We start from the raw sequence: 7,199 nt of genomic DNA on the forward strand, positions 1-7,199 counted from the left end.
GCACTGCAGAAACTAATACATTACAACGGAACGATTTGATTAGTGTAGTGTTAGCTAGCTACATAGCTGTCTTTGCTGTCTTTGTGTAGTTTAGAGTAATTTTCGAGGTTAGCTAGCCAGCTATTTTCGTCCGCCGCGACGCTGTTTTCTAAACCTAGTCAAACTTAGTCAACACCACTGCTAGCTAGCCAACTTTACCGACTAGCAGCACTGTAGAAACTCAATACATTACAAAGGAACGTCTTGATTAGTGTTACGTTAGCTAGCTGCATAGTTGCCTTTGTATCATGATAAAGGTGTAGTACAGATAAACTATCGAGGTTACCTAGTCCCTGTGCGCACAACCCACATGGAGTTCCAGGTCTCCGGCAGCCTCTGGAACTGCCGGTCTGTGGCCAACAAGGCAGAGTTCATCTCAGCCTATGCTACGCTCCAGTCCCTCGACTTCTTGGCGCTGACGGAAACATGGATTACCACAGAAAACACTGCTACTCCTACTGCTCTCTCCTCGTCTGACCACGTGTTCTCGCATACCCCGAGAGCATCTGGCCAGCGGGGGGTGGCACTGGAATCCTCATCTCTCCCAAGTGGACATTCTCTCTTTCTCCCCTGACCCATCTGTCTATCTCCTCCTTTGAATTCCATGCTGTCACAGTCACTAGCCCATTCAAGCTTAACATCCTTATCATTTATCGCCCTCCAGGTTCCCTTGGAGAGTTCATCAATGAGCTTGACGCCTTGATAAGTTCCTTTCCTGAGGATGGCTCACCCCTCACAGTTATGGGTGACTTTAACCTCCCCATGTCAACCTTTGACTCATTCCTCTCTGCCTCCTTCTTTCCACTCCTCTCCTCTTTTGACCTCACCCTCTCACCCTCCCCCCTACTCACAAGGCAGGCAATACGCTTGACCTCATCTTTACTAGATGCTGTTCTTCCACTAATCTCATTGCAACTCCCCTCCAAGTCTCCGACCACTACCTTGTATCCTTTTCCCTCTCGCTCTCCTCCAACACTTCTCACTCTGCCCCTACTCGGGTGGTATTGCGCCGTCGCAACCTTCGCTCTCTCTCTCCCGCTACTCTCTCCTCTTCCATCCTATCATCTCTTCCCTCTGCTCAATCCTTCTCCAACCTATCTCCTGATTCTGCCTACTCAACCCTCCTCTCCTCCCTTTCTGCATCCTTTGACTCTCTATGTCCCCTATCCTCCCGGCCGGCTCGGTCCTCCCCTCCTGCTCCGTGGCTCGACGACTCAGTGCGAGCTCACAGAACAGGGCTCCGGGCAGCCGAGCGGAAATGGAGGAAAACTAGCCTCCCTGCGGACCTGGCATCCTTTCACTCCCTCCTCTCTACATTTTCTTCCTCTGTTTCTGCTGCTAAAGCCAATTTCTACCACTCTAAATTCCAAGCATCTGCCTCTAACCCGAGGAAGCTCTTTGCTACCTTCTCCTCCCTCCTGAATCCTCCTCCCCCTCCCCCCTCCTCCTTCTCTGCGGATGACTTCGTCAACCATTTTGAAAAGAAGGTTGACGACATCCGCTCCTCGTTTGTTAAGTCAAACGACACCGCTGGTCCTGCTCACATTGCCCTACCCTATGCTTTGACCTCTTTCTCCCCTCTCTCTCCAGATGAAATCTTGCGACTTGTGACGGCCGGCCGCCCAACAACCTGCCCGCTTGACCCTATCCCCCCACTCTCCTCCAGACCATTTCCGGAGACCTTCTCCCTTACCTCACCTCGTTCATCAACTCATCCTTGACCACTGGATATGTCCCTTCCATCCTCAAGAGAGCGAGAGTTGCACCCCTTCTCAAAAAACCTACACTCCATCCCTCCGATGTCAACAACTACAGACCAGTATCCCTTCTTTCTTTCCTCTCCAAAACTCTTGAGCGTGCCGTCCTTGGCCAGCTCTCTTGCTATCTCTTTCAGAATGACCTTCTTGATCCAAATCAGTCAGGTTTCAAGTCTGGTCATTCAACTGAGACTGCTCTTCTCTGTGTCACGGAGGCTCTCCGCACTGCTAAAGCTAACTCTCTCTCCTCTGCTCTCATCCTTTTAGACCTATCTGCTGCCTTTGATACTGTGAACCACCAGATCCTCCTCTCCACCCTCTCCGAGTTGGGCATCTCCGGCGCGGACCACTCTTGGATTGCGTCCTACCTGACAGGTCGCTCCTACCAGGTGGCGTGGCGATAATCTGTCTCCGCACCACGTGCTCTCACCACTGGTGTCCCCCAGGGCTCAGTTCTCGGCCCTCTCCTATTCTCGCTATACACCAAGTCACTTGGCTCTGTCATATCCTCACATAGTCTCTCCTATCATTGCTATGCAGACAACACACAATTAATCTTCTCCTTTCCCCCTTCTGATAACCAGGTGGCGAATCGCATCTCTGCATGTCTGGCAGACAAATCAGTGTGGATGACGGATCACCACCTCAAGCTGAACCTCGGCAAGACGGAGCTGCTTTTCCTCCCGGGGAAGGACTGCCCGTTCCATGATCTCGCCATCACGGTTAACACCTCCATTGTGTCCTCCTCCCAGAGTGCTAAGAACCTTGGCGTGACCCTGGACAACACCCTGTCGTTCTTCGCTAAAATCAAGGCGGTGACCCGATCCTGTAGGTTCATGCTCTACAACATTCGCAGAGTACGACCCTGCCTCACACAGGAAGCGGCGCAGGTCCTAATCCAGGCACTTGTCATCTCCCGTCTGGATTACTGCAACTCCCTGTTGGCTGGGCTCCCTGCCTGTGCCATTAAACCCCTACAACTCATCCAGAACTCCGCATCCCGTCTGGTGTTCAACCTCCCCAAGTTCTCTCACGTCACCCCGCTCCTCCGCTCACTCCACTGGCTTCCAGTTGAAGCTCGCATCCACTACAAGACCATGGTGCTTGCCTACGGAGCTGTGAGGGGAACGGCACCTCCGTACCTTAAGGCTCTGATCAGTCCCTACACCCTAACGAGGGCACTGCGTTCATCCACCTCTGGCCTGCTGGCCCCCTACCTCTGCGGAAGCACAGTTCCCGCTCAGCCCAGTCAAAACTGTTCGCTGCTCTGGCACCCCAATGGTGGAACAAGCTCCCTCACGACGCCAGGACAGCGGAGTCAATCACCACCTTCCGGAGACACCTGAAACCCCACCTCTTTAAGGAATACCTAGGATAGGATAAAGTAATCCTTCTAACCCCCCCCCCCCCCCCTCCCCTAAAAAGATTTAGATGCTCTATTGTAAAGTGGTTGTTCCACTGGATATCATAAGGTGAATGCACCAATTTGTAAGTCGCTCTGGATAAGAGCATCTGCTAAATGACTTAAATGTAAATGTATAGTTCCTCTCAGAGATCTATAGTTCCTCACAGAGATCTGTATCAAATACAATTTATTTATATAGCCCTTCTTACATCAGCTGATATCTCAAAGTGCTGTACAGAAACCCAGCCTAAAACCCCAAACAGCAAGCAATGCAGCTGTAGAAGCACGGTGGCTAGGAAAAACTCCCTAGAAAGGCCAAAACCCAGAAAGAAACCTAGAGAGGAACCAGGCTATGAGGGGTGGCCAGTCCTCTTCTGGCTGTGCCGGGGTGGAGATTATAACAGAACATGGCCAAGATGTTCAAATGTTCATAAATGACCAGCATGGTCAAATAATAATAATCATAGTAGTTGTCAAGGGTGCAACAAGTCAGCAACTCAAGAGTAAGTGTTATATATTATATGCAACATTTTGCTGCGTGGCAATACTGTGTTGGGATTCTGAAGGGCATTTATACAAAAGAGGTAGTCTAGACACTGTATTAATACCATTATGCATTTGAATCCCATCTAGAGCTACCATCTAAGATATTAATTTCCCTCCACAAGGGGGCGGACATGTAACGTTTCCAAAATGGGATAGTATTGTACATGTAACGTTTCCAAAATGGGATAGTATTGTCTATGTAACGTTTCCAAAATGGGATAGTATTGTACATGTAACGTTTCCAAAATGGGATAGTATTGTACATGTAACGTTTCCTAAATGGGATAGTATTGTACATGTAACGTTTCCAAAATGGGATAGTATTGTACATGTAACGTTTCCAAAATGGGATAGTATTATCCATGTAACGTTTCCAAAATGAGATAGTATTGTACATGTAACGTTTCCAAAATGGGATAGTATTGTCCATGTAACGTGTCCAAAATGGGATAGTATTGTCCATGTAACGTTATGCCCCCTTGTGAGTTAATAGTATTGCATGCTGTAGCAGGCTATATAAAGAGGAAGACCTCCATTGACGATTCAGTTCGTTGTAACATCTCGTCTGGACAGGTCACCGTCCTTAGTTAGTTAGTTAGTTAGTTAGTTAACGAAGCTAGTTGTACATGTAGATTGGAAACTTACGTTAATGAGTGTAAAGCCATGTTGTCTTTATGGAAACGATATACAATATATGGGAAAGAATATAGTTGAGGAAATAATCCAAACCTAGTTGTGCCTAGTTAGGACATAACGTTAGCTAGCTAGCTAACGGTACTGTACTGTAGCTCATACAACGCCGACGGTCAAACCCGGCTTTCTAATATTTACGTTAATTAACTATAGTAACGTTATGGAAGATATTCACAGAAAACCATCATTGTCTTCGTTATTCATTATTAGTATGTTATATTATTATAATACATTATTTCGAGACATATTCAGAGCCAAACATCAACCCAACTTAACCTTTTTAACTGTTGTCGCATCCAAACTTGTCACCATCGTTTTCAGTTGTAATTGCGAAGTTCCCGGAAGAAGTCCAGCAACAACGGAGGTTCCTCGATGAACCCACCTTCTAACAAGTTCTTTGAAGAACCTTTTGGGGCTGTTTTTCATTGACCAAGAACCCTACGGTTCTTAGGGGATCTGAGAACAACTCCAGTTGAACCCTTCATTTTTAGAGTTGTAGTCGGCTCTATTTACTCTCAGATTCAAACATGATGATTAGCATCAACGATCAAGTCAGCTGCTGCTGCTCCAATACAGTATGAGGTGAGACGGTGAACTGATGTTGAACCGGGCAGTCAGCTGCTGCTGCTTCAATACAGTATGAGGTGAGACGGTGAACTGATGTTGAACCGGGCAGTCAGCTGCTGCTGCTCCAATACAGTATGAGGTGAGACGGTGAACTGATGTTGAACCGGGCAGTCAGCTGCTGCTGCTCCAATACAGTATGAGGTGAGACGGTGAACTGATGTTGAACCGGGCAGTCAGCTGCTGCTGCTCCAGTACAGTATGAGGTGAGACGGTGAACTGATGTTGAACTGGGCAGTCAGCTGCTGCTGCTCCAATACAGTATGAGGTGAGACGGTGAACTGATGTTGAACTGGGCAGTCAGCCGCTGCTGCTCCAATACAGTATGAGGTGAGACGGTGAACTGATGTTGAACTGGGCAGTCAGCTGCTGCTGCTTCAATACAGTATGAGGTGAGACTGTGAACTGATGTTGAACTGGGCAGTCAGCTGCTCCAATACAGTATGAGGTGAGACGGTGAACTGATGTTGAACTGGGCAGTCAGCTGCTGCTGCTCCAATACAGTATGAGGTGAGACGGTGAACTGATGTTGAATCATAATGATTAAGATAATTAAAATGAATTTGTGAAACGGTTAAAAAAATAGTATATGGCATATTAAATATATGACTCTATTGTTATCATATAGAAACATCATGGAATATTGTACATCATATTAAATATATTACTCTATTGTTATCATATAGAAACATCATGGAATATTGTACATCATATTAAATATATTACTGTATTGTTATCATATAGAAACATCATGGAATATTGTACATCATATTAAATATATTACTCTATTGTTATCATATAGAAACATCATGGAATATTGTACATCATATTAAATATATTACTGTATTGTTATCATATAGAAACATCATGGAATATTGTACATCATATTAAATATATTACTCTATTGTTATCATATAGAAACATCATGGAATATTGTACATCATATTAGCATCAACATACATTATTGTTTCATTCAATTTCACATAATAAGGATATTTAATATTTTCAAGTTCAGAAGTCAGAACCCATCACCTGCTATGTAAAAGAGACAGAAGAATGCACAATGGTCAATGCTATCTGGGATCCTTGGGACATCCCTACCCTAAACCCTAACCTTAACCCCTAACCTTAACCATTTTAAATGTCAACTTCAACGGGCTAGGGACGTCCCAAGGATGTAGCTCTACCTGAAAATACATGATCTAAGTGATTGATAGTTGGTATTCAGCAGTCATAAAGCCTTATTTACTTTAATGAACTACTAAAATAGTGAATTTGTCAGACAGCATAGACAGCAGCTCTACACTTTATTGACTGACTGATCCATTCATCCTTCCATCCCTCCTCAGCCTTCCTCTCCTCTGAAGACCCAGTGAGGGTGGAGCTCAGTCAGAGAGCTGTTGAGGGACTGGTTAGGAAGACCACTTCTACAACCAGAGAGGTGAGAGGTCACACATGGTTTAGATGGTAAATATTTATGTCCCCTTAGCGGTTCATCACATCAGCAAAAGGTGATATGTTCCATCTATGTTTATTTACATTAGTGCAAATTGTCCACTGATATTGGTGTAATTTCTCACCCCTCTTGGCTGTATGAAGTTAATTTCCCCTCAGGCACACACATTTGTTCTTTGATATTATGAAGGTCATTTGTGTCAAATGTACTTTTCCCCTCATGCACCCCATCTCTTTACATTGCTGATGCATATTCAGTGGCCTGACTGCATCCAGACTATGTCAAAGGCTCATCCTGGTAGATCTGAACCTAATGCAGCTTGGAGTGATCAGATGACAGAAGTCACATTTAGGTGCCAGGTGTAACTGAGGCCATAGATGCTCCATATCCATTACTTTGAGTGTTTTATATAATATGACTAAATGTGTTTCTGTGTTGCAGGGTCAGTCAATAAATGGAACGACAAGGCCACAGAACATGACATAATCAGAGCTGTGGGAGACCACCTCAAGCCCCTGGTAGAGCCGGGGGTGGTGTTTACCACTCCACCACGCCTTCAGCAGGCTGGAAAAGTGGGATTGATCTGTTTGATCCATTTGTTTGTTTCAGTTTGCAGTAGTTGAATCCTTTGACATATTGTTGAATTAAACATTTATCTTCAACAAATGCACTGGGTTGG

This window comes from Salmo salar, unplaced genomic scaffold, assembly GCF_965601325.2.
Source record: "Salmo salar unplaced genomic scaffold, fSalSal1 ptg000781l, whole genome shotgun sequence".
Classification (NCBI taxonomy): Eukaryota; Metazoa; Chordata; class Actinopteri; order Salmoniformes; family Salmonidae; genus Salmo; species Salmo salar.